The sequence below is a fragment of the Neophocaena asiaeorientalis genome, unplaced genomic scaffold, assembly GCF_003031525.2.
Source record: "Neophocaena asiaeorientalis asiaeorientalis breed wild unplaced genomic scaffold, Neophocaena_asiaeorientalis_V1.1 scaffold448, whole genome shotgun sequence".
In the NCBI taxonomy this organism is placed as follows: domain Eukaryota; kingdom Metazoa; phylum Chordata; class Mammalia; order Artiodactyla; family Phocoenidae; genus Neophocaena; species Neophocaena asiaeorientalis.
The window spans coordinates 792,023-815,901 of NW_020174920.1; the positions used below are offsets into that span (position 1 = coordinate 792,023).

At 39.2% G+C, this 23,879-nt stretch overlaps 1 protein-coding gene across 1 annotated transcript in view; it reads left to right on the forward strand.

The window, feature by feature from the left end:
• DMD (dystrophin) overlaps positions 1 to 23,879 on the forward strand; it is a 1,279,715-nt gene that overhangs the window by 644,505 nt on the left and 611,331 nt on the right. The window lies entirely within an intron of this gene.

The following is a 23,879-nucleotide window of genomic DNA, read 5'->3' on the forward strand; positions in this document are numbered from 1 at the left end:
CGAGAGAGTGGCATGGACATATATACACTACCAAACGTAAAATAGATAGCTAGTGGGAAGCAGCCGCAGAGCACAGGGAGATCAGCTCGGTGCTTTGTGACCGCCTAGCGGGTGGGATAGGGAGGGTGGGAGGGAGGGAGATGCAAGAGGGAAGAGATATGGGGACATATATATGTGTATAACTGATTCACTTTGTTATAAAGCAGAAACTAACACACCATTGTAAAGCAATTATACTCCAATAAAGATGTTTAAAAAAATCTCCAATATTTTGCAGTAATTAAAAAACTCAAATTACAAAAAGAAAAACTATTGTAACTAAGATTTTTAGTCCATAATGTTATCTTTCAATAACAATGTAATCCTCTGGAATAGAGAAAATATAATTTTCATCAATCCAGCCTTATGTAGTCACAAAGCATGGCGGGGGTCTGCTGTGGTGAGCATGGCTGTGGCAGAACATTTGCTCCTCACTTGTCATTTATCTGGGCTGGCATCCATGGAGATGCCATTCTCTTTGCTCATATCCTTGGTTGTTGGTTCAAGCAGGGAGTTGCTTCCTGGACCACCTTTGTTTCCTGTCTGCAGTGGCACTTCCAGATCTAGACGTCTCTCTGCTGCTTGGATGCCCTCATTGTGTAATATCAGAGATCGCTGTACCATTCCTCATGCCATACTGGGGTGGGTGGGAACTTTGAGAGGCTGTTTAAGGCCCATGTGCCTAGACATTGCACCTACTCTTCTTTATACGGGATGATTCAGAGTGATTGTGCATGAGGTCAGAAAGAGGGATAGAGGGAAGGGTGAGGGATAGAGGGAAGGTTAAGGGAAACTGCTTTCCGTCCTGTTTTCCTCAGAGGCTCTCCTCAGAAATAAGGCCCAGGTCACCTCTGCTATCAGATTCTCTTGGATTTCCCTGGGTTTCCTCCCTTCCTTCCACCTCCTTTCCCTCCAGGGATACATATCAATATTAAATTTTCTTACTTCCCCTGCAATGCCCGCTCGTTTCCCCTCCCACATCCAGAGGAATCTTTTCTAGTGCAAGAGTAGGGAAAACCTTCATTTAATCATCCTTTTTTCCTTCCAAAGCTTTTGTCTTATACCAGGCCTAGGCTTTGGAAACTTAAAAACCAAGAGTCTGTGTCTTCATAATATACATTCTGTTGTGTCAACACTTCCCTAAGGAAGTAGAAGCAGAATGTCTGGCTGCCAGTATGTTGGGGGAGGGGAAAGAGTGACCAGAATCGAACGAAGGTTAATATTTGGAAAATATTATTAGTCATACTTACATTTATTTATTAGGTACACAGTGATAATAGCTCTTATTTTATTGAGTACCTCCCAGGTATCAGGCAGTACATGTTGTGTGTGGTGTGTGTATTTGTGCGTGTGTGTGTAAACCCTTTACAAAATCCTGTCAGCTAAATTTCATAATCCCCATTTTATAGACGAGGAAACAGTTTCTGAGAATGGTTAAATTGTTCAAGCTTACAAAATAATCAAAGAACAGAGCTTAGAATTTGCAGATGTCTCTTTCTGGCTTAGAAGTGTGTGTTCCTTTCAGAATGTTTACCACTTCCCACCTTGTTTTGATGTTTTTGTTAATGACCTGAATCACTAGGACTGCTAGGACTAAAGATGGTTTCAGTCGGCAATTACGGATGTTTTGATTGACTTCCTGGAGACATTTCCCCTTTCAGTTGTAGTGAGTGTTAATTAAACTGGACTCTTCTGGATTTTGAAATTTTAATTACTGTTGATTAAACAGTGTATTTGGATATATGCTAATGTATTAGTTAGGTGGCAGTGGCCACTGTAACAGGTAAGCTCTCAAATCTTGGTAGTTTACCACAGTATAAGTTCACTTTTTATTCTGGTGTATTCCAAAGTAAGAAGCACTGAATGAAGTCATTCAGGAGCCCAAGCCCCTTCCAACATTTGTGTCCAGAGCGTCAAAGTGTTATGCATTTAACGGGCAGGTGAGGAACGAGTATTGACCGTTGGCATTTATTATGAGCCAGGCCTGGAAGTCGTACACATTACTTTGTTCATAATCTGTTGGCTGGAACTTGTCACATGGCCACATCTAACTGCAAGGGAATCTGGAAAATAATGTCCCGTGTTGAGCCCAGGAAGAAGAGAAATTAATCCGGCAAGAAACTAGTCGGTCTCTTCCACAGCTAATTTGGAGAAGAAGAGTGTACTTCTGTGTAATGTATAGAATGCCATTTCTAAAACCAGCAATACAAGAGCAAAATTGCCTTGTAATGACCAACATAGATAGCTGTCCAACTGATATAGTAGAATGTTCCTCCCTCAGACTGGAACCCTGAGGCTTCCCCAACCAGGTTGATACACACAGGCCTAAAAGAGTGAGTGATTTATGAGACTGAATTCCCACTACACAGTTAAGTGCTCTGTTTCTTGCCTGAGAAATATGGAAATTGGGCTAAGATGTTTATACAAATCCAAACATACTATATAGAAAGGCATTTGTTATTTTACCAATGAAAAAAACCTTCTTTTTTCCCCCAAGAGGAAAATAACACTCATTTATTTTACAGTATCCATTCAGCTCTGTCTAAACATTTTCCGTTATCCCTTGCAACCTTTTTTAAATATCGTATTGACTTTTTTTCATGATGTAGATTAAAACTGAGTGACTGGAGGGCAGTTTTGTGTATCTCTGCTAATATCCAGTGATTTGAATAGTTCTGCTTTTCTAAGCTTTTGTCTTTTAGGAATGAATGCCTTTATGAATATTTGCAGCATAGTGGAAAGGTTCCAACTCAAATGGTCCAAAAAAGCATTTTCTTAAAATCAGGTGTCTGTTGAGACATGTCGTGTTTCTTGTTTAGAGCCTAAGCCAGGATCTTAGTTCTCAGTATGCCTGGAGCCTCTAATGCTGGTACCAGGATAATTCTGACAAGATACGTTTATCTAAACAATGTCATTTGCAGCCCTGCTATACTTCAGTTTATCTCTCCATTTGAAATCAATAAAATGGGATGGAGATTGAGTACTCGTAAAGTTCCAATCGTGTTCAAAATAGAATTTTTCTTAGTATAAATTTGGTTTTCAGGGAATGCGTAGAAATAAGATACTTGCTCATAAAATTGTATTTTCTTATTTGAAGATTTCAGTATTCCTTTTTTATTGCCCTGAAACTTCTAGAAATACTTAAAAAGGAATCAGCTAAATAAAGAAAAATATTCAGTAAGTATATAGTACTATATTGAAACATGGTTCCCTCCTTGATGAATCCCAGTTCATAACTTTGAACAGTTGGGGAAATCTGTACATAGTTATTATATTCTGTCAAGAGAAAAGGCCAGTAAAAAGCAATTCTTCTCTACTAGTAGCTGGGGCTGCAAAATACCAACCATGTTTCACTGTATAAAACGGTTTCCATGGTATCTGTTGTTTTCAGGTGATTATATTGTTGGAAATCATGTTGTAATAATCTAGGTGAAAGAATAAATTTCATTCTAAGAGCATTCAGGTAAAAATTTCTTCTTGCTGTTTCTGATGGTCAAACTTCTCAGTTTCCTTCAGTTGCTGAATGTGTCATCCATTCCTGGTCATTTTCTTCTGTAAAAGGGCTAGGTCAGGAGATCGAAAACAGATAAGAAGGATTTAAAATTGCTTCCTTGGAGGTTTCTGAATTATGCAAAATTTGTGTTCATGTCCCTTACGACTGCAAATCTTAGTACCATAATACCTCTCATAGCAGTAAGGAGGATATGGAAAAAAGGAACTGCTCTCTTATTGTTCTGTCTATTCCTCAAATAATATTGGTGAACATGGCTCATCTGACATTTGTGTTTGAGAACCTTGCTTCTGTAGCTTCTCCCTCCCTAATCCCCATCATTACAATTTTAAAGATCTGTGGCAATAGCACATACAGGTTTTAAGGGCAAGCTGCCTGGGCTGGCCACTTAATACCTTTGTGACCCTGAACAAACAACTAATCTCAGTAAACTATCTGATTTCGGTTTCCTGCTCTATAAAATAAGATTACTTCTGTCCACCTCAAGGTTGGGAGAATTAAATGAGTTATTACATGAAGAGCACTTAGCTCCTGGCCATAGTAAGAGTTCAGTGAATGTTATCTCTTGTTGTTTTAATTATAATCTAATTGCGTTGTTTGAATGCTTAGTGGGAGAGCATTTAAAGCATTTAGTAAGCTCTTAAGTAACTATCTGATTTTTCCACTACCCACCACACCCCCCCAAAAAATGGAGAGAGAGTTTTAGAAGATCAAAAGGAGAACGTTGCTTTGGAAAAGATGAAATAAGATATATAAATAGAATTAAACAAATATTTGGAAAAGCCTTCATGTGAGTGATACTACAAAAAGCAAGGCAATTGATGTAAGCTATTTCCTTTTCAGTATTTACTGTAACCTTAGGAGGTGGGCATTATTATAGAGACAGAAAACTGAAGCCCAGAGAGCTTAAATAACATGCCTGGGGTCCTAGTAAAATGTCATGTGAGGGACTAGGATTTAAACTGGTGTCTATATAATTCTAAAGCCTGAAGCACATCAAATAGTAAGGGCTTGTTAGTCAAAAAATAGAAAGAAATATTTATTTGAGAACTTAAACTTTTAGGAGTGCCCTCAGTTTACTATAATATGAATATAATGTTTTACTGCTCCCATTTATATTGTTGTCTTCTATGCATTTGCATGTCTAATTATAGTATTGTCTCTTACATGTGTTGGAAATGTGCAGGATAGTGGACCTCAGTAATCTATTAGCTGTTCAACCTTGACCAAGTAGATTCACTTCTCTAAGCCATGGTTCCGTCATCTGTCATGTGGGGATAATAATAATAGTTAAGCTGGTAGGGTGATTATAAAGATAAAATTACATGATGCTTCTAAAGTGAAGACCTGGCACATATTAGATGCTCATTAAATGGTAGATACTATCAAGATGAGATGAATCTGGTACAGAGGAACTGGAGCTGGGAGAATATGAAGGGAAAATAATATATGGCCTTTTATTATCTAACACAAGGGTGGAACTTCTAAAACAAAATACCAAGTGTTAACAGAGAGTTGTTTCTTTTAAAATTATTTTTTCAGCAAAGGCTTTTTCAAACTAGTCCAAAATTCTCTGAGAAATTTGGTGACATCATATAAATTTTAAGAGAATGAATCTGTATCGTATTGCTTAAAGAGCTGGTGTACAGGGCTGTAGAGAGGAGAATGCTCTACTGTATGAGAATAAAAATGCTCTCACAGGATTTCTGAATTAACTGACAGTTTTTCGGCAGCTTTGTCAACCCATCATTCATTGCTGCAACCAAATGTAAGGAATACTTCATGGTGAAATAAAAAGACTGTTATTCTCCACATTTTTATGAAATCTCTATTGCTAATGAAATGCCAGCCAATATCTTCCTCTCAGGTATTGTCTAATAGAGAGTTGCTTATTTTAGACGAAGTGGAGTCAACCATATAAATTTCCTTCTTTTGACATCTAGCACCCGCTGTCAGCCTGTTATAACTACAAGCAGCTCTCAAAGTTTACATCCAGCAGGATGCCGCTGGCAACCCAAGAGTTTAGTTCAGTAAATATTTGAATGCTTACTCTGTGCAGGTTAACATCAGAGGTGATGGAGGGGATACAGGGAGGAATGATTCAGCCTTTGTCTTAAAAGAGCTAACAATCAAATGTGGGTACTTGAACAAGTATATCCAGGCAAGGCAGTCTACGGTAAGTACTTCTGTAGAGAAGTATTACAAAACGCGGAGAGAGCGTGCAAGAGAAAGGGAGATTGGATCTGAATGAGGGCGTCCTGGAATGCTCCCAGGAGGTTAAATTTTATCTAAAAATCATAAATTTGATTAGTATGTTGAAAAGCAGAAAGAGGTTGGAGAGGGAAGGATATTTCAGGCAAGGATGACAGGAGAATACATAATTAGACTTAGGTTAGCAACGGTGTGACAGATGAATTTGTAGGAGTGTGTGTGTGTGTCTGTGTGTGTGTGAGTGTGAGCACATACATTGTGGAGGATAAGGCAGGAAATGAAGTCAGTGAGAGCAGTTAGGAGCCACGAGAGCCCGAGCTAGAGCAGTGGCAGTGGAGTGAAAAGAAAGAACTGAATTAAGATATGCAGTGCAGCTAGCATTGACAGTATTTGGACATTGATTGGATGTGTGGAATTGAAGATCTACGAGAGTGCTTACCTCTTAAGATTTTGAGATTCAGTTCTTTGGAAGATGGTAATATAACCAGAGACAAACTCAGGAAAAGGAGTTGATAATGGGTGATAAAATAATGTGTCTAAGATATAGCTGATGTCCAGAATGAGAAATGGTTGAAAACACAAGAGGAGATTTCAGGGGTGAAGTTACTTCTACACAGATTTGGAAGTTACCCGGAGTGGTTAAGCTTGCATAGAGATGGGGTGTCAGGTGAAAAAAAACAGCAGGCCTAAGGAAGAGCCTGGAACTTGTCTTACATTTAAGGAATATACTGACAAGAAGAGTTAGCACCACCCCTCCCCGTGGCAACTTGCAATATAGGTGCGTTTAGACAAACACACACTGAAGAGTGAGTTTATAGGTTATGCACTGTATTTTGTTTTCTGTATCTTCTGCAATCCAACCAGTCTAATAGTGTAAGTTTTGGTGCAGTGGACTTCAGTGTTATACCAAGGGTTAAACGAAATATCACTTCCTCAATCCTACTACAAAAATAAGAGTTTTACTACGTTCTATTATTTTTTTTAATTTATTTATTTATTTGCTTTTGGCTGCTTTGGGTCTTCGTTGGGTTGTGCGGGCTTCTCATTGCAGTAGCTTCTCTTGTTTCAGAGCACAGGCTCTAGGCTCGAGGACTTTAGTAGTTGTGGCTCTAGAGCACAGGCTCAGCTGTAGCACATGGGCTTAGTTGCTCCCCGGCATGTGGGATCTTCCAGGACCAGGGCTCAAACCCATTTCCCCCGCATTGGCAGGCAGATTCTTAACCACTGCGCCACCCGGGAAGCCCCTATTATTATTATTAATCTTTTCTTCCACTGTTGTTATTTGCTAGGAATAGTAAGTATGTTAGTTAGCATTCTCCAGAGAGCTAGCATGCTCGCACTCTCTCTCTCTCTCTCTTTCTCTCTCTCTCTCTCTCTCTCTCTCTATATATATATATATATGTATAATATATATGCATATATATTTATTTATATATTTATTTTTGTTTAATGCACACACACTCATAAAGAGCAAAAGAGAGAGGGATTTTAAGGAACTGGCTCATGCCACTGTGGGAACTGGGAAGTATGAAGTCTTCAGGGCACACCAGCAGGATGGATACTTAGAAAAGAGTTGATACTACAGTCTTGAGTCCAAAGGCCATCTGGAGGCAGAATTTTTTTCCATTTCTGGGGATCTCAGTCTTTTCTTTTAAGGACTTCAGCTGATTGGATGAGGCCTTCCCACATTATGGAGGCTGATCTGCTTTACTCAGAATCTACAGATTTAAATGTTAATCACATCTAAAAAATACCTTTACAGAAACCTCTAGGGTGATGCTCAAATAACTGGGATACGTTGTCTAGCCAAGTTGACATATAAAATTTACCATCACAGTGAGGTTCATAGTGCCATGTGTTTCTTCACATAGAAATTTCATGATTCCTTTAATTTTCATTAGTATCCATTCAATAGGGTACCTGGAAATATATATTAAAAAATGGAAAAAAAATAGAAATGATCTTTAACATCTTGATAAGTTTCAGAGCTCCATTAGAGTAATTATAACTCACGCATTAAATTTTTTACCTATAAAAAACAGGTGTGTTTTTTCTTTATAGAATTTTTCTTATATTGTGTTAAACTAATACTAAGTATCTATGATGAAATAATTCTATTTTAATGTATCTCATTTTTAATTTTATAAGAGATTAATATCAAAATATATTTGAAAAGGATTTAAAATCCAAATTAGCTGCCATAACTATATATAATTATTAATCTTTCACGTGATCATGTAATCGGAAAAATAAATAAATTTTATTTAAAGTGATGTAGCTACAATTATGAACATAAATAGTGTTTTCTACTAATTGCTTTTTTAAAAAATTTATTTATTTAATTTATTTTTGGCTGCATTGGGTCTTCGTTGCTGTGCGCGGGCTTCCTCTAGTTGCAGAGAGCGGGGGCTACTCTTCGTTGCAGTTCATGGGCTTCTCATTGTGGTGGCTTCTCTTGTTGCAGAGCACGGGCTCTAGAGCACAGGCTCAGTAGTTGTGGCACACCGGCTCAGTAGTTGTGGCGCATGAACTTAGTTGCTCCGCAGCACACGGGATCCTCCCGGACCAGGGCTCGAACCTGTGTCCCCTGTATTGGCAGGCAGATTCTTAACCACTGTGCCACCAGGGAAGCCCAAATTGCTTATTTTTTTCATTATGTTTCTTTCTAAGGGGACAGGTTTGGATTAGCAAATGTTCTATTCACTCTATTCAGTTTAAAAAACTGAATACGATGAACGTAACTATTAAATAAATAAACCAATTAAATAAAATGATTTTTTTCTTTATGGTATAATAGAATAAAGATGATGATGAATAAATATAAAGAATCTCACACTCAGACAAAGTGAGCTGATAAGACAAATACAAAACAGAAAGAGATGTGCTCACAGGGGGAATTCCAGATTTTCATAGACTAGCATTTTCATCTTATGGCATATTGGGGCATTGCAACTAAAGACCTGAATTTCTCTTATATTTTGGTACCTCCGGGCATAGGGAGGGCTGTTACTCCCTGGTGTACCATGCACTTTAGATGAAGCTAAGCCAAGGGTTAGATATGTGCTATGGGCTGCTCCTAAAAGATTCCCTCACCTCTCCTCAGGTGTTGGAAGAGTGTAGGGGTTATTTGAGATATGCCATTTCTTTCTTTAACAAATGCCCTCATTAATCATTTGAAGCAGCGTAACAAATTGTTTGCCACTAGTCTTTATTCTGCTGTACCTGCCTTAAGGGAAGCATTCATGAAGTAAGGAGGATTAATGGGTTGTGAACTTTCTACATGCAAAGGACAGAGCTGGGCTCATTCTACTTTAGCCAAGAAAAGGAGTTTGTGGTTACCTACTGCTGCAAAACAACCCCAAAACTTAATGCCTTAAAACAGCAACAATCATTTATTATCTCTCACAGGTTCTCTAGGTCAGGAAATCACAAGTGACTTGGTTGAGTAGTTCTGTCTTGGGGATTTCTCATGAGGTTGCAGACAGTAGTCACCTGGGGCTGCAGTCATGTGAAAGCTTGACTGGGGCTGGAGGATTCACTCCCAAGGTGGCTCACTCATGCTGTTTGTGAGGTGGTGCTGTCTAGCTGGTTCTTCTCTACGTGAGATTCTCCATGGGACTGCTTGAGTATTCCTGCAGCTTTGTGGCTGGCTTCAAGAATAAGTAATGCAGGAGTACAAGGCAGAAGCTGTAATGCCGTTTGTGACCTAGCCTCAGGATTCATACTATAACCCACCAAGACTTTTCTGTACCTGCTTGACATGTTGATAATTATCTCAGATCCACTCAGCCTAGCTCCACATGGAGAATATGGGTTTTGGAAAGAAAGCTCTTGAGTTTTGGAGGCCTACCAGAACGACCTAGGCAGCTAGCAGTTGGTTGTGGGATGAGGATGACGATTACTTTTATGTTTGTGAGACAAACACGTAAGAACGTCTTTCCTTAGTTTCATTCTAAGAGTAATGTGGTGCTAAAAGCAATGAATCTAAGATGGGAAGATGTGCTTTAAGTCCTGGCTCTGCTGTTTAATGACAACAGGACCCTTGGCAAATTATTTAGTCTCTCTGACCCTTTGTTTTTTCATCTGTAAAACTGGGCCCCTGATGCCTTCTGTACCAGATTGCTATTAGGATTAAGTGGAGTGACATCAGGAAAAGCCCTTTTCAAATGGCAAATCACTACAAAAGTAACAGTGTCTTGGCCATCTTGGGCTGCTGTGACAAAATACTGTAGACTGTGTAGATTATATAATAGACATTTATTTCTCACAGTTCTGGAGGCTGCGAAGTCCAAGATGAAAGTGCTAGCAGATTCGGTTCCTGGTGAGAGCCCCTTCCTAGCTTGCAGAGGGCCAATTCTCAGAGAGCAGAAAGCTCTGCTCTCTCCATCTTCTAATAAGAACACTAATCCTGTCATGAGGACCGACCCTCCTGACCTCATCTAAACTTAATTACTTCCCAAAGGCCCCATCTCCAAATACCATCACCCTGGGCATTCAGGCTTCATTCAGCATGTGAAAATTTGGGGGGCACAAACATTCAGTCCATAACATTCAGCTATCTTCATCTTTGACAGTTCCATTAGGTCTGCTAGGTATCAACAATGACAGAGCCCTGCTATAAGTGTAAGAGTTTTTGACATTTAGAAAACGGGTACATGAAGACTGAAAATTGTTCTTCTGTCTGTACACAGAATATTTAGTACTTGCTCAAGAAATTTTCCTTCACTCAGAGTGCTGATTCTCTTAAATTCCAGTCAAGGGCCTTGGGAAAAAAATAGGTTCTACATCAAGATTTTCTGAATGAAATGCTTTATGATATTTTTTCCAGTATTAAGATAAAGCAAAAATATTTATGCAGGACATTCTGTTTATATGGTTTCCAGCTACTGTATAGTCTTTTTTTTTTTTACAAACAGAAAGTCACAAAAATTATAATCATCCTCATCAGTTCACTCAGTCCATGTAGTTATTTTTTTTTCATCTTGATCTTTTGTTAGCACTTTTATGAATTCATCAGTTTTCCATTAGAGTTCTGAAAATGCTTATTCATTCAGTTCAGCAGTATAGTCAGCTACCAGAAACCTGTGCTTGTCAGAGTCTTTTCCATGAATTCCTTGAAGATGAAACCCTTTTATAGGAACATATTTGCAAAAGCATCAGAGCACACCCAGAACTGTCTGTAAATGACAAAGGACTTAAAAATGACCATGGTTAAAGATTTGATGAAAGTTCATGATAATGCAATTGACAAGGAAATTTAGTTATTTCTGAGATATGCATTTTAAAATAATAACTAGAATTATGACTTATAACATTATACCAGAACATACAAGATTTCTAGGAATTGCATGTAATGTCTGAAACATTTATATTAACATATATCCATACAAATAACCCAAAGAAAGTTTAGTATTCGTTTTTTTTATTTTTTAATTTAATTTATTATTTTTTTTGCACAGCAGTTTCTTATGAGTCATCAGTTTTATACACATCAGCGTAAACATCTCAATCCTAATCGCCCAATTCATCCCACCACCATCCCCACCCCCCCACAGCTTTCCCCCCTTGGTGTCCATACGTTTGTTCTCTACATCTGTGTCTTAACTTCTGCCCTGCAAACCGGTTCATCTGTACCATTTTTCGAGGTTCCACATACATGCGTTAATATACGATATTTGTTTTTATTGTCCATTTCTTCCAGGTTGTCCAATTTATTGGCATAGAGTTGCTTGTAGTAGTCTCTTAGTATGCTTGGTATTTCCACAGTGTCTGTTGTTTCTTCTCCTTTTATCATTTCGAATTCTGTTGATTTGAGTCTTTTCCTTTTTTCTCTTGATGAGTCTGGCTAATGGTTTATCAATTTTGTTTATCTTCTCAGAGAAACAGCTTTTAGTTTTATTGATCTTTGCTGTTGTTTTCTTTGTTTCTATTTCATTTATCTCTGCTTTGATCTTTATGATTTCTTGTTCCTTGAGGTAGGCTTGTATAGCTATAAACTTCCCTCTTAGAACTGCTTTTGCCGTATCCCGTAGGTTTTGGATCGTCATGTTTTCATTCTCATTTGTCTGTAGGTATTTTTTGATTTCCTCTTTGGTTTCTTCAGTGATCTCTTGGTTATGTAGTAACGTATTGTTCAGCCTCCACGTGTTTGCGTTTTTTACGTTTCTTTCCCTGTAATTGATTTCTAATCTCATAGCGTTGTGGTCAGAAAAGATGCTTGATATGATTTCAGTTTTCTTAAATTTACTGAGGCTTGATTTGTGACCGAAGATGTGATCTATCCTGGAGAATGTTCCGTGTGCCCTTGAGAAGAAAGTGTAATCTGCTCTTTTTGGATGGAATGTCCTATAAATATCAATTATATCTATCTGGTCTGTTGTGTCATTTAAAGCTTCTGTTTCCTGTTTATGTTCGTTTTGGATGATCTGTCCATTGGTGTAAGTGAGGTGTTAAGGTCCCCCACTATTATTGTGTTACTGACGATTTTCTCTTTTCTAGCTGTTAGCAGTTGCCTTATGTGTTTAGGTGCTCCTGTGTTGGGTGCATATATATTTATAATTGTTATATCTGCTTCTTGGATTGATCCCTTGATAGTTGGTGCTGAATTGTCTTAGCTTTTGCTTGTCTGTAAAGCTTTTGATTTCTCCATCGAATCTGAATGAGATCCTTGCTGGGTAGAGTAATCTTGGTTGTAGGCTCTTTCCTTTCATCACCTTAAGTATATCATGCCGCTCCCTTCTGGCTTGTAGAGTTTTTGCTGAGAAATCAGCTGTTAACGTTATGGGAGTTCCCTTGTATGTTATTTGTCATTTTTCCCTTGCTGCTTTCAATAATTTTTCTTTGTCTTTAATTTTTGCCAGTTTGATTACTGTGTGTCTTGGCCTGTTTCTCCTTGGGTTTATCCTGCATGGGACTCTCTGCACTTCCTGTACTTGGGTGGCTATTTCCTTTCTCATGTTAGGGAAATTTTCGACTATAATCTATTCACATATTTCCTCAGGTCCTTTCTCTCTCTCTTCTCCTTCTGGGACCCCTATAATGTGAATGTTGTTGCATTTAATGTTGTCCCAGAGGTTTCTTAGGCTGTCTTCATTTCTTTTCCTTCTTTTTTCTTTAGTCTGTTCCACAGCAGTGAATTCCACCATTCTGTCTTCCAGCTCACTTATCCATTCTTCTGCCTCAGTTATTCTGCTGTTGATTCCTTCTAGTGTAGTTTTCTTTTCAGTTATTGTAATGTTCATCTCTGTTTGTTTGTTCTTTAATTCTTCTATGTCTTTGTTAAACATTTCTTGCATCTTCTCGATCTTTGCCTCCATTCTTTTTCTGAGGTCCTGGATCATCTTCACTATCATCATTCTGAATTCTTTTTCTGGAAAGTTGCCTATCTCCACTTCATTTAGTTGTTTTTCTGGGGTTTTATCTTGTTCCTTCATCTGGTACATAGCCCTCTGCCTTTTCATCTTGTCTATCTTTCTGTGAATGTGGTTTTTGTTCCACAGGCTACAGGATTGTAGTTGTTGTTTCTGCTGTCCGCCCTCTGCTGGATGTGGCTATCTAAGAGGCTTGTGTAAGTTTCCTTATGGGAGGGACTGGTGGTGGGTAGAGCTGACTGTTCCTCTGGTGGGCAGAGCTCAGTAAAACTTTAATCCGCTTGACTGCTGATGGGTGGGGCTGGGTTCCCTTGTTTTGGTTGTTTGGCCTGAGGCAACCTAACACTGGAGACTACCTGGGCTCTTTGCTGGGGCTAATGATAGATAATGATAGATTCTGGGAGGGCTCATGCCAAGGAGTACTTCCCAGAACTTCTGCTGCCAGTGTCCTTGTCCCCTTGGTGTAGCACAGCCAACCCCCGCCTCTGCAGGAGACCCTCCAACACTAGCAGGTAGGTCTGGTTCAGTCTCCCCTGGCTTCACTGCTCCTTTCCCTGGGTCCCGATTCACACACTACTTTGTGTGTGCCCTCCAAGGGTGGAGTCTCTGTTTCCCCCTGTACTGCTGAAGTCCTGCCGTCAAATCCCACTAGCCTTCAAAGTCTGATTGTCTACGAATTCCTCCTCCCGTTGCTGGACCCCCAGGTTGGGCAGCCTGACGTGGGGCTCAGCACCTTCACTCCAGTGGGTGGACTTCTGAGGTATGAGTGTTCTCCAGTTTGTGAGTCACCCACCCAGTGGTTATGGGATTTGATTTTACTGTGATTGCGCCCCTCCTACCATCTCACTGTGGCTTCTCCTTTATCTGTGGATGTGGGGTATCTTTTTTGGTGAGTTCCAGTGTCTTCCTGTCGATGACTGTCCAGCAGCTAGTTGTGATTCTGGTGTTCTCACAAGAGGGAGTGAGAGCACGTCCTTCTACTCCACCATCTTGGTTCCTAGTCTTAATACTGCATAGTCTTGTTTATTACCATCTGTACGTAGTCTAACTCTGGATCCCAGGAGTGAATCCATTGAGAGTCTCCTATGAAGTCTTTAGGGAAGTGATAGAAACAGTAAACCTGGCCACTGGAATCAGACTTTTCTGTTCAATACAGGAGCCATAGAACTGCTGCCTTGAGCCACAGCTGGCTTTCCGATAAAACAGAATAGGTGGAGGGAAGGAAAGGCAAAGAGCCATATACCAACATAATTTCACTTGTTATCAGAAAAATGTGTGCTAAACAACAGAATGTTTGGAAAGATAAAATTGAGTCTCAGATGCATAGAATAAGAATGAGGGGAAAGCACCTCTCTCTATAATTAAACAGAAAATGCCATGAGTTGATAAAATCCAGTCATCCTGAAAATGTGAACATCGAGTGTAATTATGCTGAAAGATAAGGTAATATGAACAACATAGGAATATATAGGTTCGAGTTGACCTTTTGAAACAATAGGAATACATAGGTTCGAATTAGCCTTTTGAATATGTAGGTTCGAGTTGGCATTTTACCGGCTCCTCCTTAAGGATTTGGCGTAGTCTTACCCATTGTAGGGACCACTAAAAGGGGAAGGCACAGTCCTCTTGGACTATAAAATGGGAGAATTCTCTTGATTATTACTAGTACTTGTAAATTGCTCAGAGTTTTAGAACATCAGGTTATGTGTCTCTCATTGCTGGGCATCATGCCAAACATACTTTGTGGCACATAGCGATAAATTAAATGGGAGTAATTTTTTTCTTAGCATCTGGCAGAGCACCCAAGATGTCCAGGTTTCCTTCTTGGTAGCTAGGTGTTTTGGTAACGGAACAAACATCCCAGAGAACTCCAGAATATATGAAACATTTGAGATAGTTTAGAGCTATTAAAATGTTTTCTTATTTATTGGCAAAGTCAAATTTTATTCAGATTCTAAAATATCTCATCTTATAAATAATAACAATATTTTAGATCTCTGTTATGTTTTACATGAATTGGACAAAGAACTGTGATACATATAGGAGTTGATTTGATTTCGACAAAATCACCTTAAGTTGATACAGTTGTTCCTCAGTATCCGTGGGGGATCCGTTCGGAGGCCCTGTGGATACACAAATCTGCAGATGCCCAAGTCCCCTATATAAAATGGTGAAGGACGACGAATATAGCAGCCCCTATGTTTCTGTGGGTTTTTTGTCCACAGATATGGAGAGCCCACTGTATTGTCCTCATTAAATGAATGAGGGAACCAAGGATGATAGCTATTAATACCTTGTTCAAGATCACACAGATAGCAAATGGTAGAGCCAGGATTTAACCCAAGTCTTCTGATTCTAAAAAGGGATTAGATGGGTGTTCTTTCCCCAAACCTATGCTGAAGGGAAATAACATTTGAGATTCAATTACTGAAAGTGTATAAATCAATATATATGTAAACTAAATAAATGTATATATGCAGGTACACATTTATATGCATAATTATATTCTTATATATTCATGAATATATAGATTTATATGTAAATCTTATATGTACTCCTGATGTATATTTATATCAATTACTTGTTAACTTGTGATGGTTTATCTCAATTAAGTTAAAATATATTGGGAATTTATTGAATCATGAGACTTAAAGATCCTTAGACGAATTCATTCTTAAGCCTTAAGCAAAGTCACCTTTGAAACTTCTTAGATAAGAAGCCAATGTATGTTTAAACAAAAAAATCCAAAACCTTTCCAGCAGGAGACTCTATTCCCCTATTTCTCTGATAGTTCAGAGGTGGGAGTGTCTGAGGGAGCAGATCTCTTTCTTATGTTGCCACATTTGTAAGTTACTAAATGCCAGAGGTTAGGAATTCCAAGCACTGTTGTGTCTCTCTGAGGACATTCTCTCCCGAGTATTTGTTTTATCTCCCTGACTGAACTGTAAGCTTCAAAGTGTGACTCCTTTATATTTGAATTCCTATAATTCTAACTTTTTATTCTGAAAATAACAGGCACACCATAAATACTTACTGATTGAATGAACTGTCTCACAGGGTCGCTGGCAAATAGTGTAAGGCTACAAGCAGATATCACCTCCATGACCATGAATCACCAATTAGATAGAATTAGCCTGAAGAGATTAATAAAATGCCCTGCTTAAAAAGCAAACAAAAACCAAGCAAAACCCATGGCAAACACACCCAGACTTGGGAATGGTGAGTGATTTTTTCAATTTTAAGAAATTGAGAGTCTTTTTAATACAATCATCTCTTATAAATTGAACAGATTTTAAAAGCACCCTGGTCTGAGTCTAGTTCACATAATTCATCCTTGCAGAAAATGTACTAGGCCATGTGAAATATTCCTCAGTTCACTTCTGGTGGCTTGACTGATTTGAGCAAAATGAAAATGACATGTAAATAAAGAGTTCTTAATCTTTAGAAGCCCGAGTACCCCCCTCTAATCTTGAAAGTAGAAATTTGGATTCAGATTCTCTTTATCTTTTTTTTTTTAATGAAAATCTCTTTTTCCTTTTATCATGATGTCTGTTGAAAGGGTTCAGAGAGCTCAAATCAGGAAGTCATGTTATAACTTAAGACAAAATAAGAATGTGAATTTGTGTTATATAAAGAAAGCAGTGTATGACTAAGTAGCCGGTTGTCCCTAGGGAAAGTAGAATAAATATCAACTCAGGGCAGCCAGCAAGAAGTGCTATGGCCATTAACAACATTACATTCCCTGGCTTTACACTTCATTAGGTAGGTAATGAGTTGTACATACTTTAAGACTTAGAACAACCAGACTGACCATGATAGTTTGCGTCAGTTAGTACCAACATCTGGGATAGGGACTTGGGAGACGCTTTAACAGTACTAATCATATTTTGTTCATGTTTTGATTAAATGGTATCATTTCATTATTTTTGTGTCCTGGTTCTAAATATATACACCAGCAAGTTGCATGCCATTCAAAACAGGTTAACTGTAAATATATATTTTGAGCTAGAGATTATATATTAGGTCTTTATCATGAATATAGGAGCCAGATTCCTAATTCAAAATTCCATCCTCTGAAGTCACTGGCATATACAGTTGTCTAGTTCAGATAAAAATTGCTGACTATATAGGATACCCAGGAAAACTGAGTACCTCCCTGAAATGGCCCAAGCCACCACCTTAAATACTACCTTCAGCTAAAGACAAAAGAAGATATTGGTAGTGGGAGGGAGGCCAATTATGGGAGGTGACCAGGAAGAGCACAGTGAACAAGAGTAAGGTTGTGATGCGTATTTAAATCCCTGTCTTCCCCGTTGCTGAGAGTTTCTAAAGATTTAGAGTCATTCTTCTCTTCCTGGTACAGTGAGGGAGACTCCCTTACAAATGGAGATTTCCTTTATAAATGTAAATGTCTCTTACAAAAGGGTAACTTCTAATCAGTTGTCAGAGCTTTTCCCATGTCTCTCTTTCTTAAAAATAATCAGCCTAAAATAATCCTTATACAAAAGAGGCATATTTTGGGGTGACAAGTTCTGCTCCCCTTCAGTGTTTACTAATTAAATTTTCACCTTCAAGCTTGTAGAAGGAAATTAAATACAGATTGACCCTCTTTTAAAAGAAATAGACCTGATGAGACTGATGACTTTCTTTTATAAATGTGTAAATCTGCAAACATTTTATAAGGACCTAATATGCACAAATAAATCAAATTGGATTTAACGATTATTTTACTCATTTCCCTAAAGCGGAATTATATTTTAAACTTGACCTAATATTTTTACTTAACAATTTGCATTAATATTTAAATTATGTGAAGGACAAATACAAGCTAAAATACTGAAATTTTCGTTCACACATTTATATATCAAATGTGGATTCTGTACTTATAGTGCACAAGGTTTCCGGCTAGGAATTATATGGTATTCCAAGGAAGCAATAATATACTCTCCTCAGTTAAGGTGTTTGTTATTAAATACAAGTAAGATTATTATAATAATATTAGGAAAAATTTATAAATGCCACAGAAGAAATATAAACAATATTTTTATAAATATATGGGTTTATGATTTTTTCATTTATCCATTGTTAAGAAACAAATTACTGAATAAATTTGAAGGTCTAATTGGCTTTATTAGGTGGTTCAGGAATGGGGAAGCATCCCATCTAGCAACTAGAAGGGCACTCAAAGGGGATGTACAAATGGAAGGTTTTTAAAGGAAGGGTGAGGCAAGAGAGCAATTAGCAGAAGAAAAGAAAGGATTAGTTTTAGGCCAGGATGTCTTTTTTAGGGGGAAGGAAACTGCAGGAATTTTATCATGCAGATTGCTCTTCTTCCTCTGGGGGATGGAGTGGGCTCACAAGGCAGATTACTTCCTTGGTGTTGACCAGAAAATTCCAGACTAGTTGATTAAGATTACATTTTTGGTGAAGGTTGAAACTGCAGTGAGTTTAGGTATTAAATGTAGGTTTGGTATCATGGACTTTACCACAAGTAATGCCATTACCGGCCTGTGGTTTTTCTCTTTAACAGTTTCCCCTTTTGATCAAACTCGCAGCCTAACAGACATGTAATCAAAATGTAAGGTGTTAGCTTCACTCTCAGCTGCTGCATTGCAGCTTTGTCGATCTTCGGCGTGGTACCTATAGGTCACGACATTTTTTGCTGAACTCCGGTGATATTCACACGCCAGATCTTCAGATTCACAGTCGTTAACTTGGTCATTCTCTTCACTTATTTTCTTTCTTCTTTTTTTTTTTAACACCTTTACTGGAGTATAATTGCTTTGCAATGGTGTGTTATTTTCTCCTGTATCACAAAATGAATCAGCTATACGTATACATATATCCCCATGTCCCCTCCCTCTTGCATCTCCCTCCCACCCTCCCTATCCCACCCCTCTAGCTGGTCAGAAAACCAACAGTGCAAGAGGGTTCCCTTTTCTCCACACCCTCACCAGCATACATTGTTTGTAGACTTTTTGATGATGCCCATTCTGATGGGTATGAGGTGATACCTCATTGTACTTTTGATTTGCATTTCTCTAATGATTAGTGATGTTGGGCATTCTTTCATGTGTTTGTTGCCAATCTGTATATCTTCTTTGGAGAAATCTCTATCTAGATCTTCTGCCCATTTTTGGAATGGGTTGTTTATTTTTTTAATATTGAGCTGCATGAGCTAAAACTTCCCTCTTAGTACTGCTTTTGCTGCATCCCATAGGTTTTGGGTCATTGTGTTTTCATTGTCATTTGTCTTTAGGTATTTTTTGATTTCCACTTTGATTTCTTCAGTGATCTCTTGGTTATTTAGTAGTGTATTGTTTAGCCTCCATGTGTTTTTTCTTTTCCTTTTTTTTTTTCCAAGCAGGTAGGAAGGAGATATGCATTTCATTTTGAGACTTCGCATTTTTACTCTGGGAGAAAAGCCCTTCCCACGAGATTTCATTTCATTGACCAGAGACATGACACATGGATGCCAGTAGGTGCTAAGGATTCTGGGAAAGTATGCACTGCACTTTCTAGCCTGTCAACTAGAGGAAGAGAAGCGAGTTGGTTTGCATAGTGAGTGAGTCAACCTACAGTATCTGCCATGGTGTTTAAACAATTAATTGAAGCAATAGCTACCATATATTTCCTATGTATCTGAATAGGCCAAGTCTGATCTCTTTGCCCCTCAGTGTGTCCACCTCAAAAAGAGGAAGATGCTCACCTGAGATACATGTGAAAGACTTTTGCCAACTCTACAGTGTGGAAAATTCAGGGATAATGATGATTATTTAAAATCCCCCCCACTTTTCTATACTCTGGCTCATGATCTTCATGTGCTGTGATTAAGTCCCTTTCACAGTGGGCCCCATGAACTCTACTACTAGCTAGTTTGACTTGTCAGGGGCCAACATCTGAGGCTGTGTTCCTTCAAAGCAGAGCCAAACTGGGGATTCTTGTGCAAATGATTCATTGAGGAGATACCGCAGCAGAGACCTGTAAGGGAGGGAGGGAGGGAGGGAACTACAAAGAAGGCAAAGAGGTAAGGAGAGATGGAAACACAGCTGAGCTTCAGCCTGACTGGGGAGGAACTAGAGAGTTCCTAGATTCAGGGGCTTGGGCTTTTATACTCCCATTTCAGTCAGTCATTGACCTTTGGCTGTCCTTGTGCATAGGGATCATAACTCCCAGGCATTGTTAGACTAGGCAGGTCATCAGCCAAGGGCAAGTCTCTGGAGACAGGCACAGGTGGAAACATCAACAGCCAGTAATTGTAGAAGCTGGGGGATGCTTCAGGCCAGGTACAGAAAGATCCGGGGAGGTTGTCAATGGCATCTATTACAGATGATCTGAATCACTGCAGTGTCTTCTATCTGACCTCCCAGTCCTCAGTCCTGCTCTCCACCAATCCATCTTCCCTTTCTGCCTGAATGAAGAAAGTTTGGGAGGGAGCTGGAAAAGGCTGGGAAAGCTGTCTGACTGGAAAGTAAGGAGACGAGGAGAGAAGGCTGAGTGGAAGCATCTGATGTGTTTGTATTTTTTATGTTTATTTTCCCTGTGACTGATATCTAGTATTATAGCATTGTGGTCTAAAAAGAAACTTGATACAATTTCAATTTTCTTAAATTTACCAAGGCTTGATTTGTGACCCAAGATATGATCTATCCTGGAGAATGTTCCATGAGCACTTGAGAAGAAAGTGTATTCTGTTCTTTTTGGATGGAATGTCCTATAAATATCAATTAAGTCCATCTTGTTTAATGTATCATTTAAGCTTTTGTTTCCTTATTTATGTTCATTTTGGATGATCTGTCCATTGGTGAAAGTGGGGTATTAAAGTCCCCTACTATTATTGTGTTACTGTCAGTTTCCCCTGTTATGGCTGTTAGCATTTGCCTTATGTATTGAGGTGCTCCGATGTTGGATGCATAAATATTTACAATTGTTATATCTTCTTCTTGGATTGATCCCTTGATCATTATGTAGTGTCCTCCTTTGTCTCTTGTAATAGTCTTTATTTTAAAGTCTGTTCTTTCGTATATAAGAATTGCTACTCCAGCTTTCTTTTGATTTCCATTTGCACGGAATATCTTTTTCCATCCCCTCACTTTCAGTCTGTATGTGTCCCTAGGTCTGAAGTGGGCCTCTTGTAGGCAGCATATATGTAGGTCTTGTTTTTGGATCCATTCAGCCAGTCTGTGTCTTATGGTTGGAGCATTTAATCCATTTACATTTAAGGTAGTTATTGATATGTGTGTTCCTATTACAATTTTCTTAATTGTTTTGAGTTTGTTATTGTAGGTATTTTCCTACTCTTGTGTTTCCTGCCTAGAGAAGTTCCTTTAGCATTTGTTGTAAACCTGGTTTGGTGGTGTTGAATTCTCTTAGCTTTGGCTTGTCTGTAAAGGTTTCAGTTTCTCCATCAAATCTGAATGAGATCCTTGCTGAGAGTAATCTTGGTTGTAGGTTTTTCCCTTTCATCACTTTAAATATGTCCTGCCACACCCTTCTGGCTTGCAGAGTTTCTTCTGAAAGATCAGCTTTTAACTGTATGGGGATTCCCTCGTATGTTATTTGTTGCTTTTCCCTTACTGCTTTTAATATTTTTTTCTTTGTATTTAATTTTTGATAGTTTGATTAATATGTGTCTTGGCGTGGTTCTCCTTGGATTTGTGCTGTATGGGACTCTCGGAGCTTCCTGGACTTGATTGACTATTTCCTTTCCCTTATTAGGGAAGTTTTCAACTGCAATCTCTTCAAATATTTTCTCAGTCACTTTCTTTTTCTCTTCCTCTGGGACCCCTATAATTCTAATGTTGGAGCGTTTAATGTTGTCACAGAGGTCTCTGAGACTGTCCTCAATTCTTTTCATTCTTTTTTCTTTATTCTGCTCTGCCATCGTTATTTCCACTATTTTATCTTCCAGGTCACTTATCCATTCCTCTGCCTCAGTTATGCTGCCATTGATTCCTTCTAGAGAGTTTTTAATTTATTAAAAATTGTGTTGTTCATCATTGTTTGGTCTTTAGTTCTTCTAGGTCCTTGTTTAACATTTCTTGTATTTTCTCCATTCTATGTCCAAGATTTTGGATCATCTTTACTATCATTATTCTGAATTCTTTTTCAGGTAGACTGCCTATTTCCTCTTCATTTGTTTGTTATGGTGGGTTTTTGCCTTGCTCCTTTATCTGCTGTGTGTTTCTCTTTCTTCTCATTTTGCTGAACTTACTGTGTTTGGTGTCTCCTTTTCACAGGCTGCAGGTTCGTAGTTCCCATTGTTTTTGCTGTCTGCCCCCAGTGGGTAAGGTTGGTTCAGTAGGTTGTGTAGGCTTCCTGGTGGTGGGGACTGGTGCCTGTGTTCTGGTGGATAAGGCTGGATCTTGTCTTTCTGGTGGGCAGGTCCACGTCTGGTGGTGTGTTTTGGGGTGTCTGTGAGCTTATTATGATTTTAGGCAACCTCTCTGCTAATGGGTGGGGCTGTGTTCCTGTCTTGCTAGTTGTTTGGCATAGCGTGTCCAGCACTGTAGCTTGCTGGTCGTTGAGTGGAGCTGGGTCTTAGCATTGAGACGGAGATCTCTGGGAGAGCTCTTGGTGATTGATATTATGAGGGCCTGGGTGTCTCTGGTGGACAAATGTCCTGAACTGGCTCTTCCACCTCAGAGGCTCAGGACTGACCCTTGGCCAGAGTACCAAGATCTTGTCAGCCACACGGCTCAGAAGAAAAGGGAGAAAAGAAAAATATATAAAATAAAAAATTAAATAAAGTTATTAAAATTAAAAAGAAAAAATATATATATAAAAAGGAAGAGAGCAACCAAATCAATAAACAAATCTACCAATGATAATCTCTAAATACAAAACTAAGATAAACATAAAAATCAGAAACTAGTCAGTCACATACAGCGAACCCCAAGTCTGCAGTTGGTCCCAAAGTCCACCGCCTCAATTTTGGGATGATTCACTGTCTATTCAGGTATTCCACAGATGCAGGGCACATCAGGTTGATTGTGGAGCTTTAATCCGCTGCTCCTGGGGCTGCACAGAGAGATTTCCCTTTCTCTTCTTTGCACAGCTCCCGGCTTTCAGCTTTGGATTTGGCCCCACCTCTGCATGTAGGTCGCCCTCTGGCGTGTGTCCTTCACCCAGACAGGAGGGGGTTAGAGGAGAGGCTGGTTAGGGGTTCTGGCTCACTGAGGTGGGGGGAGGGAGGGGTAAGGAATGCAGGGTGAGCCTGTGGTGGCAGAGGCCAGAGTGATGTTGCAATAGCCTGAGGCGCCATGTGTTCTCTCGGGGAAGTTGTCCCTGGATCCCGGGACCCTGGCAGTGGCGGGCTGAACAGACTCCCGGGAGGGGAGGTGTGCATAGTGACCTGTGCTCGCACACAGGCTTCTTGGTGGCTCCAGCAGCAGCCTTAGCATTTCATGCCCGTGTCTTGTGTCCGCGCTGATAGCCACAGCTTGCGCCCGTCTCTGGAGCTCATTTAGGCAGTGTTCCGAATCCCCTCTCCTCACGCACCCCAAAACAATGGTCTGTTGCCTCGTAGGCAGCTCCAGACTTTTTCCTGGACTCCCTCCCGGCTAGCTGTGGCGCACATCACTTCTTTTCTGATGTTCCAGTCTTAGGGAGATCTTTTCCATGCTGCTGAGTGTCTGTGAATATGCATTTAAAACTTTTGAGAAGATACAACGTGCTGGGGGATTATTATGAAATCTGTAAGCAGGATAATTTCCAATGTCTAGAGTGCACTTTGAAGCCCTAGTCAC